This window comes from Sylvia atricapilla, chromosome 13, assembly GCF_009819655.1.
Source record: "Sylvia atricapilla isolate bSylAtr1 chromosome 13, bSylAtr1.pri, whole genome shotgun sequence".
In the NCBI taxonomy this organism is placed as follows: domain Eukaryota; kingdom Metazoa; phylum Chordata; class Aves; order Passeriformes; family Sylviidae; genus Sylvia; species Sylvia atricapilla.
Window position 1 is genome coordinate 13438611 of NC_089152.1, and position 13936 is coordinate 13452546.

Consider the following 13936-nt stretch of genomic DNA (forward strand, 5'->3'; position numbering starts at 1 on the left):
TACAAAAGAATTACAGGGAAAACTGCCACTAAGTGATACACTCTAAAGGAAAGCTTAGCAGAAGCTGATAGGAGAGAACAATTGAGTTTCATGCAGTTGGGCAGTGTTCATACACTGTTGACTGGAGCAGTACAGCTAAGCCTGAAAGTTAACTAATGTGAGTGACTTCATCTGTTATTACAGCCTGCTGGCCTGGGACTCGGTTGCTAAAGAGACATTCCTTTGCCTGTGGAGAGGCATTGACAGCAATCTCTCATCAGTCTCTGGGTTTTGCTTTAAAAAGCACAATCTGTGCCAGAGAAATGATTGATTGCTGCTTCCCTCAATGATCCAAACTGCTTCTATTGCTTCTTACAGGTTAAAAAAACTGGGGGAAGCACTACTAAATTACTGTAACAAACGCACGTAATGATGATTTTTTAATTATTATTTTCATTTTAAACTCTGCTAAACTCCATGTTGTGTCTAGTCACTTTTGAATGTGATCTGGGAATCAGAGGACAATTGTCTGGTCCTGATTTTGTGTGTCAGTAAAACACCTGGAGCAGAGTGGGAAGGTCTTGCTCATTAGCACTGAAGTTTGAGTTAGTTTAATATTGTTTGTTATTCTTTGAGGCACTCACAGACAGCAAGTACCAACCCGTATGACATTGCAACTGGAGCTGCTGCCAAAGCTTCATTAGAATAGATATGTTCAGATGGGAAGCCTGTAACTATGAATGCACAAACAGATACTAAATGAACATCTGCAACACAAACATTATTCAACACATGTATGCTTTACTCATTTATTCCATAAGGTACACTTGTAAAGTTGATTGCATTTAGTCTGCGGCGGTTTGTTCTTACAGTATCATACCTTCAGGAATTTGGCACAAGTATAAACACTGAGGGGTGATCTAATGTGTTTATAAAGTTATTTTGTAAAGCTTGTTAGGCACATGTAGCATGTTTATAGTGTCCTTTTCAAGACAATGTGAAAAGTCTCAAGTGTGCAACCCTGAAGAAAGCATAAGCTTCCAGTCTTTAAAAGTATGCTTCTGTAGATGAAGAAAAAAGAAACCCAACCCAAATCATAATTTGCCTTTTTAAACACTTCCAACAGATCATTATGCAGAATAATAATAAAAAATTAGCATTTAGGAGAGTCAGTGTCTCATCAGCCTGTATGTATTTCTCCTGTCAACATTACCCTAACTCGCCAGATGAAAACACAGTCTAAACTGCTTGAAGTTATGAGAAATGTGTGAATTGGACAAGCTGTATCAGAGTGGAAAATGGCTACAGGGCCGTCACAGTTACAAATCCAGTTTGTTCATTTGGAAGCAAAAGAAAAATATTTCTTAAATTTTTTTCCAAGCAGTTTTTCATGGCAGCATCAGGGTAAAAGAAGTTCAGTAGATTAGCATAAAGAAATAAACCTTGAGGTAACTTAGTTTTTATTTAAGAAATTGATATTGGAAAAATGATACTATGTACATCCACTTATTGCAACTGCTCACCCAGTTCTCAGAGCAGAGACATGGAGCATACACCCTGTCTGTTGGAATTTTATCCTTCCTGTTCAAAGAAATTCAATCCCAAATGTCTACTGCTGTATGTAATCCACACAGTAAAGAAAATCCAAGCAAACAGCTATTTGGTTTAGCCTCTGCGTCCCCTTCTACTCAGTTAAGTAATTCAGTAATAAAGAACATTGTTCCACTGAGTTGGAGCCAGACTTTGCTATACTGACAGAAGTCTTAAATAGCATGAAAGTGACAAAACACCAACTCCATAAATGACCTGGAGATCTTGTTGAAAAATTACAGTACTGGGTAAAGTTTACAGTCATATTTACTGCTTTAAAAAAACCCCCGAGTAATACATTTTTAATGGAGCAGTTGTCTTATTGACAGCAATTGTCATACTGACAACAGCTGCACTGTAAGAATCCTACAGCTAGATTGGTTTCCCTCTCTCACAAGCCTTGTCAGACAAAGAAAGAGTGTTGTCTGTTACTTTGCCACGTACTGTAGTTCATTAAAATATGGTGAACAGATACTCAACAGCATGTGCCCTTGTTAACAGGAAGTGAAAATTTCTTCTATGATGCTTCCTTTTGTTGTGATTTGTAAAAATTAATTAACTCATGCAAAATATTAACCATTGCTCATATAGGATTCCACAAGCAAACCACATTCTTTTGGGGAGACAAAAAGAGGATAATTCCTTAAAACAGGACAGGACAGGGGATAGGGATGGGGATGGGGATAAGGGAGGGAAGGCAAGGCAAGGCAAGGCAAGGCAAAAGGGAAGGAGAATTTGCAGACAGTACTGGAAGTAATAAATGATGCCTCTACTTTGAAATCATAAAAATAACTCACATTGCCTCACAATGAGTTGCCATTGAAATGAATTTGAAAATACCTGAAGAATAAACATAGAAACACATTACTAAGCTTCTAAGCAGAATTTTCTCATCATCCAAAACCCCCAAACTTATAATAAGCAATAAAGAAAGAAATTTCTACTGATTTATCAGCAACTCTGGGTCAATCACTGTAAGAAGAAGGTGACACACCTTTAGATTGTTAAATTCTTTTATGTTCTTTAAAAGTAATCACGTGTTTGCTTAGCAGTTTCTGTTAAGAAAACTAGGACTGAAGCTAATTTCTTGGCATTATCATTACTTCTGTAAAACTTGCCCATGAATTCTGAGGAAGTCTGCACCAATAACTGATTTTTATTTATCAGACTGGCTGCCAAACTGAAAGGAAAGAAAATATTAGGAAACATAAAACATCAGGAATTGCTGTCTTATGCAGTAGCCAATCAGTTACAGTTTGTAAGGGGACACGTGTTATTTTTTGGAGGCTCAACACTTCCTGAAGGTCTGATCTAACCAGAGTTTCTGCAGGGTATTTGGGGTGCTCTTCTCTGATTTAGCTTTTTCACTTTAAGAGTGTTAAATGTCTGTCTGAACAGGGATTAAAAGTCTAGGATGTCCCATCTCTGCTGTTTGTGGTTTACATATCAGACTTGAGTCATTCTGACTCAGTGAACAAGGAGGTTTATTTCAAAATCTCTCCTAAAATCTCCTCAAACAGGCCAGGCTCTTCTCCGTGCCTTCTCCCAGATGAATGCATTAGTGACAGGACTTTTGGATGAAAGGTGGCATGACTTCCAGTCTCCTTTTCTTGCTTATGAATCTAGCCAGTAGTGTCCTGGGGTTTTGCATTAATGCTGCTTTATGAGGTTTAGGAACCAGCAAAAGAAATTATTGCCCTCTTAAATACTTTGCTTATTTCATTTCACTACTGTATCGTTGCCTTTCTTTGAACAGCTTTTTTTGCCAGGCTCTACTGAGAACAGTCTCTAGAAGATGAACAGTTTTCAGTTTTAGAAACTTCCTCTGTAGTGCATAAATGACAACTTTAAAATAGTGAAATTATATATTTTTAAAACCTTACCAAAAAAAAAAAGATTCTGATGTTTTGTTTGTTTGGGGTTTTTTTGTGATCCACTGACTTCTATTTATAAAGCTGTCCAACAGGCCTCTTATCTACACAGCTATTTCCTTTTTGCCTCAGTATTTAGCAGTCAACTTGTTTATCTTTACTTCAGGCTCCCTTCTTCGTGCATGCGGTGTTCTTAGGAGAAGTTTTTGTATTTTTCAAGAAAACCTCCAAAACAAAGTTTTAAGCAGCAACTCTAAAACAGCATTGATATTATCAAGGCTCTCCTTCGTCTCGAGATTCTTCACTATTTGGTCCTCAACAAAAATTCAGGCACTTTATAGTTCCCTTGCCAAAGTACGAAGCAGAATGCACATGTCCTACCTGGGCTACATGTGTCTGACAGCCTGGAGTAGTTTGTACTTCAATCAAAATGCAAAATGCACCTGCATGTCATGATGATGCATGCCTCATTGGTGTCAATATTGACTCAGCTCTGAAGCAGACTAAGCAGTCCTTTGCTGGGGAATATCTCAGGTGTTCTAAACAGCTTGATTGAAAATCCTTCTTGTCATGTAGAAGCATAGAGGAAGAGTCCAAAAAATCATGAAAAGAATGTAATTTTTTGTTTATTCCTGTACATTTGAATAGTAGGATTAACATTATACTAAATTTGGTAGGATTGTCTATGAGAAATTATTTTTTAATGTCATTTCTAAAAGATTAAATTTTCATTTGGCTTCTTAGAGGTATTGGGCCTAGTTTGCTGAGGAGAGGAGATTTGTGCAACCATAGCACACATGTTCTGTTAATAGGTTTTGAGCACATAGGCTGATTTGAGACAAATTTGATGAAAAGAGTAGGTACTCCTTTAAAGTAATTAAGAACTTCCAATTTTTGTTTAATAAAATACCCAGGATGAGACTTAAAATGAAGAGATGCTCATTCTCTCCAGGAGAGCTCTGAGAAATGCTACAACTGTGGCTTCCATCAGTCTGTAAGCAAGAGTCACGTTTCATTTGTTGTGATTCTCACAGGCCCGAGGTAAGAAAAGGAAAGCTCTGTTATATCCCAGAAACTCCTGAGCTCCGAGGGCGTGGATGGCACAGGAGCCATCAGAGTCTGGGTTGGCTCCCAAATGGCAGCTGAAGTCTCTGGGTGTCATTCTGTCACCTGAACATTTCTGAGCTGTTTTTCACAAACTGAACTATTTTGCTGAATATCTGTGTATTACTTTTCTGAGTCCTACAGGTATTCTTAAAATAATAATAATCCTAAGTTTCAAACTAGAACTTACAGCTCTTCTTTTTTTCTTCTTCTGAGAATTTCTGTGCTAACCTCACTTCAAGTTCAGTATCTGCTCTGTTTTCTTTATCTCAACACTCCATAGCGCTCCATTTCCGCTCAGTACACCCTATTATTATCCCTGTTTCCAGGGCTGCATAATGCATAAAATTAGTAAAAATATCCTTTAATTTCTGTCTTCAAATTCTGTCTGGCTGGCCAAATTTCATCCTTTAACTTTTCAGTAAAGTTGTGTGTTGTAGACTCACATAATGGGCTGGTAGCAATAGAGGCTAACACAGCATCAGGGCCTGTAACAATAAAAGATTGTAGAGCTACATCTTAAACAGTAGAGTTACAAGAGAACAAAGTTTGACGGAGGTGCAGGAAAACAAAGTTTGACAGATGCTTGTTTGATTTCTGAGTGAGGATTCACAGAGAGCAACTGGAATTTCATATGACATTGCAATTGATAGTATTGCATAGGGACTGGCTGAAAATTCTTGTGGCTGAGGACAGCAGAAATGCCATTCTGGTGTTAAAACAGCCAAAGGTTAACTATACATTTTATGAACAAGGAGCATTAAATCACAAAAGTGCGATGGCAATAAAATCCATCCTGACAAAAAACTACAGGTGAACAGAAGCTGCCCAGAATTCAAGAGATCTTGATCATAACATTCTGCATGCCACAGACTTCTAACAAGTGTTTTTTATGTGCCTGCAGCAGACATTTGCAGGGTGATTTCCTTAATTATGCTACTATATTAGTACAAATCTGTGTGCAGTAAAAAATAATTTTTCTAGACCTTAAATATCTATCGACACACAGAAGCCCTAAACTATTTGTGGCTTGTGGTTAATTTTGTTGTCACAAACAAAAGATGTCAGACTAATAGTTTTCTCTAGTCTCCCACTTCCAGTATATGGGTTCCTTGGGAAGCATTAACAATGGATCAGTCAACTGCTCTGCTTCTATTTAGACAGGTGGAGTACAGATATTAAACTTCTACAAGAAACAAGATACCTGTGTGAATTTGACAGAATTTTAAAAAGCTGTATTTTGGCATGTTTTCTGATCCACTGTAAACGCTGTGCATATCCTTTACTCTAAGCCACAATTACCCACCAGGACTGCCAGTCCCTAGAATCTGTGTTTTAAAAGGCCATGTACAAGTCAGTGAAAAACAGCTCCTCACTTTGGTGGTTCAAGGTAGGGTAATATTTTATCTTTCAGGAAAGGGAAGTACGAGTTACCAAGAAGAATATCAAGAAGAAGGTATATATGAAGCAGTGATACTTAGCCTTCTGTTCAGAGTTGTTATTAAAGAGAAGACTTATTGGTATTGGCAAAAAATTAATTTTTGAATTAACTGTTTGGAAGTTAACCAAGTGGAATTTACTTACAGATTTAACATCACGCCTTGCTTCTATCAGTATATGCTGTGTGGACTAAAGCTGCAACTTTCAGACGAAATGCCAATACCCTGACAAAATATATAAAAAAAGCACCTGTGAAAAATTGGGCATTAATTATAAACTGTCCCTAGTGGCTTAAACTACAGGACTTGTTGTTCAGTAGCAAAATGCTCACTTGGGAAACTTGTGTTTTAGAGCAGTTTGTCAGATGAGTTTTCTATTTCAACAGCTAATTGAAAACGATTTGCAGGAGCGGCCACATTCATTCACATTGTTAACCACCTAATGATCTATAATAGGGGAAGAGATACTGTTCTCCTGGAGTCATATAGTCATCTAATTCTTCTAAGGTACTTTCAACGTGGTATTATTTTGGAGAGGAATAAAATATACCCACATGATAAACTGGTCATTTTAAACATTAACCCCCAGATATTCTTGTGTCCATTAACACAACATAGCTTCCTCACCACACCATCTAGAAATACAATATTGTGCTGATTTGCATAAAAATTACTGAATTTTACTGATTTCTACTATAGCTTGTTAAAATAAAATGTTTAAGTTAGAAAGGTTTCTGCAGTGTCTTTACTCAGATATTTATTGTTTTGGTTCCATTTCTTGTGAGTTTTAGAAAATACCGAGAAAAGGATAACAGATAACATAAATTAAAATCCTATCTGAAGAGGAGGTAAACTAAGCAACTAGAAATTAGGCAGATGCAAAATAGCAATAACTGTGGTGACATCAGTTTTAAGTTGTTCTTTCTTTCTATGATCTATCCTATACAGATATAGGACACAACATCTTTTATAGCAAAAAAATCAACCTCTATTTATTTGATACTCTTTGTGTCTGACTGCTTTTTTTTTTTTCTGAGTCATTAAGAAGTCTAACATCCATATGCAGCATATTGCAACTTCATTCCATTTTCTAATTCCCAGTGGTTTAAATCAGTGCTCAAAACACCCTGCACCTGATTTCCATGTTTTTAGGAAAAGACAGATCTTAATTAGACTTCATGCTCGCCATTTGAAAAATACATTAATTCATTCACCATTTTCAAGGAAACCAGCTCTCCAATGCAAATATTATGCTTGACTTCTGATTACTCCTTTTGGACTTTTTTATAAGGTATAGTGAGAAAGTGGACATTATCAGAATTTTAAGGAATAATCTGAAGTAAGTCATCTATCTGACTAATGGAAGGGTTAGATGCTGTCCTGGCTGTCACCTGGACACAACCCCAACGTGAGGCTGAAGTGAGGAGGGAGGGCTTCAGTTAATGAGGAAAAAAACTTTTAAAAAAGCCTTTGATTTGCTTTCTATTTGCAGTAGTCAAGTTCCAGAAGAATGAGAGCTGGCGAGATGGCTGAATAAATGGACACTTGGGCACAGGAGATAGCCTGGTCTGCAACAATGCCTCACAGAAATGAGAAAGGACCCATGAGAGATGAAAATCAGCTTTTGCATCAGCAGACCCAGGTGGGACTGCTGTGACTTACAGTGCAATGAAGGCAGTAGGAACCAGTGACTGATACGAGCCTGATCTTTGTCTCTGGTGGCCCTGAGAACACTTGGCAGCAGAAAAGGTGGGTAGTTTATTGCTGTTTTGGCAGAACTCTTACTACGTGAGGTGAACCATGTGTCTCACTTCACTGCAGCAACTCAGAAATAATGTCATTTGATGTTTTTCTTGGCCACTATATAATAAATTTGTTATTCTTATTGCAGCCTGTGTCTATGGTTGCTGCCATTTCTCTGCTGTATGAGTAACTGTTGGTCTCACCAGGTGATCTATAAAGGAAATCTGACTTTGTCCTCTTCTCACAACTGATTTAACATTGGTAGAGCTTGACCTGTAACACAACCCAAAGTACTTTGCAAGCTTGTCTGTGTGTATCTTCCTACGAGCATTGAATATTTTGGGCTGCTGTTCTAATTTTATGTCTTGCTTATGTCAAAATCTGACACCAATTTGCTACATTTTTGAAGGGGCCACTAAGGTTTTAATTTCAACCATTGCAGATACACTGCCAACCTAGAATTAATTCTTTTGGTGGGAAAAGCTTACCTTAGAAGCCATAAAACACTTGTCCTTTTTTCTATATCACCTTTAAACCAAAATCTGTGTTTTTCTAACACCGTAGATTTCTCTTACAAAAAGCACTGATACCAAGTGAGTAATCTAGGGGGCTTTCCACCCCCAGGTTCTTGCACTGACTACCAGATATTATCATTATCTGCATTCAGTGGGTTAACATGTGTACCAAAGGTCTTACTATGTGTGTTTCAGTATAAAACCATAATGTTTTGTACTATTCCATTTTGAATGACATTATTTCTCTATATGCCTTTTTCTGAATCTGGCTTTTCTCAATGTTAGAAGAATTCATTTAAAATGTGAGCAAGAACCAAAATAACCTGAAGGTCATTATAATCTGCAAGAAATACATCCCATGCAGTAAAATATTAAATGATAAACTTTCTGTACATTGCACACTAACAAAACATCAATTTTAGGGTGTAATCAAACTGATCATTTTGTACCAGTGTATCTTTGAATAATATGTGGACTTACTGTATTAAAAGAAGATGGACAAAGCTTTTTTTCACCAACGTTCATGTATAATAATCGGAAAAACCTGTATTGAGACCTTGAGAATAACACTTGCAAACCTATGACTGCTTTAGGAATTCAATTCCATCTGTATGCTCTACTAAAGTCTCTTTCCTACAGGTACATCATATATTTTACAATACTAAAGAGGGTAACAATGCAGCATGCAACAAGGGCACATTGCTAATAATTCCATTCCCATTAAATATTTAGAATTCTGTCATATTTCACAATTGGAACATAGAAGTAACAAATTAGAACAACTCCATGCTGATTAGTATTAAAAGCTGTTAGAGGAAGTCTTTCCTTGAAAACAAAATCCTCAATGGGCTAAAAAAGATCTAGTTACAATAATTTCTAAATGTTTTCTCCCCTTGATTTTTTGTTTTCCTGTTGCGGTATTAGGGCAAGAACATAAATTTCTGGATATCCTGGACATATCTGTAATAACAAAATAAATAATTTTATCTCTCTCATCTATCAAATTGAAATATTAGAACTTGTATAGGCTCGGGGCAGTTCTCATAAGAAATGGAAAACTTTAGTTTGCAATGATGCCCCTTAAGTTTTGCCCTGAATCAGACCCTGACACGAATTGTATCATCTCTAATGCTGTTCCAGTTGAAGCAATGGGTACAAGTCTTTGGCTCTGTAGCTGTTACCATGTCATGAGATTGGAACTACTAATGAAAAACTGGGAAGTGCAAACAGGGAGAGCTGCAGCCTCGGCAGGTTCCGACAAAGAAAGTATTTGAGCTTCCCTCAGCTCTCAGACAGTTTTTAGAGGTTTAGGCAGACACCCTGAAAAGCAGAACAGAGCTACAAAGCTGCATCCACTCTTGGGCAGCACCTGCGTGGGAGAAGGGCAGCAGGGCCCCAAAATCATGCAGCAATGCCAGGGATTTCTGCTTCCTGTAACCCACCCAGATTTGTGTTTGCTCTGTGCAGTCAGAGCAGGGCAAAGCAGATGGGCTGAGGCTGGTCTCCACAAGTACTGAGTAATACTGGTTATAGCTTTGGATGACAAAACACTGACCAGTTTTCTTCTAGGGAAAACATAGATAGAGAGGCACTCACAATTTCAAATTATAGATGCTTTCTAGTCATCTTTCCATTAAAAGAGCAGCCTTCAGTAATCATGTTTGAACTATTTCCTTACAAAGTAGTTATACCCAAATCTGTCATAGTCTGTCTTTGCCTTTGTAGGGGCCCACAAATTAAATAAAAACAAAACATTTCCAAATACAGTAGTTGGATATTCTTAAAGTTTAGGAATATTCTAGCACTTACATTTTAAATCTTATTATAGAAAAGGTGTATTTCCAAAGGACTTCACAATTTCTATTACCAGATACCCAATGGATTTCACACTGTATTAGCAAGCTGTGGACAATTAACAAGATTGTTCTATCCTTTGACTTCAGACTTTAGCCTTCTTCAGTCTGGAATACCAGTGTTTTAAGATCAGTATTTTGTATCTGAACATTAGCAATAGAACTAAAACCATTTAAGATCCTTTAAATTAAATCACGAATCATACCCAACATGAAGTTGATATGGTGCAGCACAGAGAGGTCTGCAGGCAGTGACTTACTCAGTACCATTCATAACACATGATTTTATCATAAGTTTCCTTAGTCTGCATATGTAGATGGTATGGATGTCCTGAAATTTTGATGTACACATTAGGAGTTTAATTTAGAGTAATTTTCAAAATGCTTACTCGCTTTGCTTAATATGAACAGAAACATTTTGAATTTAGGATTTGCTGAATAAGGCTCTAAATCCCTTACACTCACAACCAAAGAGGACAATAGTATTAGTCACTCATGTCATGTAAAATACCAATTAGATGGTGATCCTCGGGGACAACCCAATACATCCTCTTCTTAACAATATGCTCATAACCCACCACCTCCTGAGTAGTGTAGGAATTCCAAATATGGACCCTGAGCATTTGTTCTATTGGTTGATCTGGTTATGCCTGTGAACGGCATCAGATAGATCATATATAATGATGGAAGATTTGTAAATCCTTGTGTAACATAGGAAAAAAGCTTCTGGGAAACAGGGACTCTCTGGGCCAGCATAGGCAAAGCTCCAATAACATGGCCAAGAAACTGCCAATCAGTTGTGGTTGCTAATCAACTCTATGATATTAGCTGTAGGTGCTAAAACTAGAACCTTTGCTAGAAAACTGTAGATAAGAAACAAGAAGGCATCATAGAGCCTTTTTTTTAAGTAGGTATTTCAAAATATCTGCAAGATGTTATATCTTTCTTTATCACCTGCTCAATGCAAGAGAGAAATGGCATGTTTCATGCTGGGATTTATAATCTCTGTGGACTGTACCATGGTATCAAAGATTAAGTCAGCTACCATCTGCTTCATTTTATGCAAAATGGATGTGGCCCTTGAACTTCTGGCAGTTTTCTAATTCAATCCTCCACGCAGATTTCTAACACTCCTGCTTTACAGGATATCCTATTATTCATCTCAGACAGTAAATTTTACTAGTTGAAGTCACCTATTTGTTGTCCACGTAGACAGTGGGAGGGTGGCAGGGCAGAAAGGCTTCTTCTCTTGTTTTTCATAAAAGCCTTAAAAGAATGTTCTGGAACAGTGTGTATATGTACACTTTTCACTATAATGAACCAAATTCATTCTTTACCACGTGATTTCTGCAAGTGTCACGGAAGTACTTGATTACTAGGTTTTACTCTTTTAAACTTTTTCTTGCATACACCACTCCTGTTAAATTTTAAGACTAAAAGTTGAGAAATATGGTAATTCAAGAAGGCTGATGCGAACAAATAATTCAGCAAACTCAGCCATGTCATTGCAGTAAACATTTTGATTTTGAGGAAAACTTGCAGAATTTGAGATCTTTTTCCAGGTATCATTCAACTTCAATAACGTAAAAATACAAATTTTCTGAATTGTCAATGCTTCTTAAAAATCTTTGTTCAGTGGTTAGATTTTTTACATTTATCTTCAAGACAGCATTTTATTACATGAGGCTGAAGCAATACTTTGTAGTTACTATTAGAAAGAAATGTGTAATATTTCTATCTTCAAGGAGTCCAGATGTGGTGGAATGCTGTTGCTCTCTGTTCAGAATGCACTGCAAATTAACACTGTATTTGTTACATCTCCGTGTGTGAAACCTGCTATGACATTTGACTTCTTTTGAAAAATTAACTTGTGCTTAGTTTTGCATTTATTAAAAACAAAGCATGGACTATTTTTCCAAAAGTCACACCCAGATCTGCCTGTAAAATATTTGCTTTTTTAATTTCAAAATGTTGAAACAGGAAGTATAGCTCCAAGAAGCCATAATTGTTTTCAAAGTACATTTTGAAATTTTCCTATTTATTATTAGGAAAGATAGAAATCAAGAATAGCAAGTGTACAAAGGTAAAATTCATTCACCTTTTGAACTCTCAATGTACACATAATAAGGATTTGATCCTGGTAGTCCTAAACAGATCCAGGGACCCATTCATATTCAGATAAAGGCTGTGATAGCTTCTTATCTTCAAAGAAGGAGAGAATTCAGAATCTCAATAGAAAGAAAACCTCCATACTCCTGATAAGAACTGTAACTGTTTCCTTTGAAGACTGACACGATGAAGGATCCCTGTTCAGAGAAACCTGAGTGATATCTTTAAGTAATAATGTCTGGACTTAGATGTCATACACTGCAAAATGCAAACATTTTGATGAGAGAGTATGCTAGAAGTTGGAACTTCTAGGAGCTGCAATGGGTGCAGTAGCAGACTGAACCAGAGCAGTAGCATCCTGGAAGTGGCAGTCTAAACAGAGCTCCCATGGTTACCAGCATTTTCCATTTGTTGTCATTTCTCTCTCATCAGAGACATTTATGTCACAGTGACTGGTGCTGAAGGAGTCCACAGCACGCCTGCAGTAGTGACTCCAGGTTTGCAGGACTGATGGCTTTTCAGAGACACTCCTAGTTCAGCTCCTTGTGATGGGTTTTGGCATGATGCCAAGGCTTTAATTTTGCATTGCATTAAATCAAAACCCAACCAAATCAAAAGAGCAAAGTATTAACTATAGTTCAGATAAGGCTCCTCTTCCCTATGCAATATTTTGGCAGAATGTTTACTTTTCATACTTGACCAGCATGAGAAATTCTAACCTTCAGATAGGTCCAGATGCATATTTACTATCTCATCTCTCAAAAGCTGTTAGTCTATTGTCCCTTGGTTGAATGTTAAATCAAGAAGTGTGTAAATGCCATGGGTCATGGAATGTGTATCAATTGTCTTCAGGACAAGAAAGAGATTATGTGCTTCCTGTGTGTTACCTGGTACATTCTGGAACTGAAAAGGATGCAACAGAAAGCATTTGGGAGCTTTTGAAGGAGACCATATAATTTTCCTCAAATGTTATTCTCATGCTATCTCATTCGCTTCCAAATTGTGTAGTTTTGACCTTCAAATTTTTCTCCAACTTCTTTCCAAGAAATGTTTGAGCCCACAGGACAATTTTGAAGATGTTTGTCTTCAAAACTTACTAACTGAATTTACTTTGAAGGGGAACAAGGCTGGCAAACACAACAGAGAAGTTATTTTTCCCCTATAATGATTTATCCTTTGATGCATAGACAGATGGTCATGATCTCGTCCTCCTCCACCCATGGATTTTTCTAAAATGACACCCAAGTTTTTCTTGGCAGCAATTAGAAAGTCTGGCAAACAGCTCACTTCAGCTCCAATTATATTGACCACATTAATGCAGAAGATCAGCAAATGAAATGTTCCATATTCATTTGGAAGAGATGAACCAGAATTTGCAATGAAATAAAATAAACATGAATTAGAAACAAATGCCAGCTACTTACCTCCACCCTTGTATCTAAGGATTTCCTGTGGCATGCTTTTTTTACAGAATGAATCCTTCTTAAGGCAGTAGCACTTAACAGAATTAGGTTTCTGAGAATGTCTTCATGGACAGAATATAACCACTTGTTCTGAGTGTTTTAAGGATATTAGAAAATAACACTTTCCCTCCATTCTCCAGGGACACCAACTCTTCAGATCAATGTTATCTCTAGATTTAATATCAAAGCTTTTCACACTTCTCTGTGCTTGTCACAAACTCTCTGGGGCATGGGAAAAACAACCAAGAATGTGACTAATTCCCACTCAAA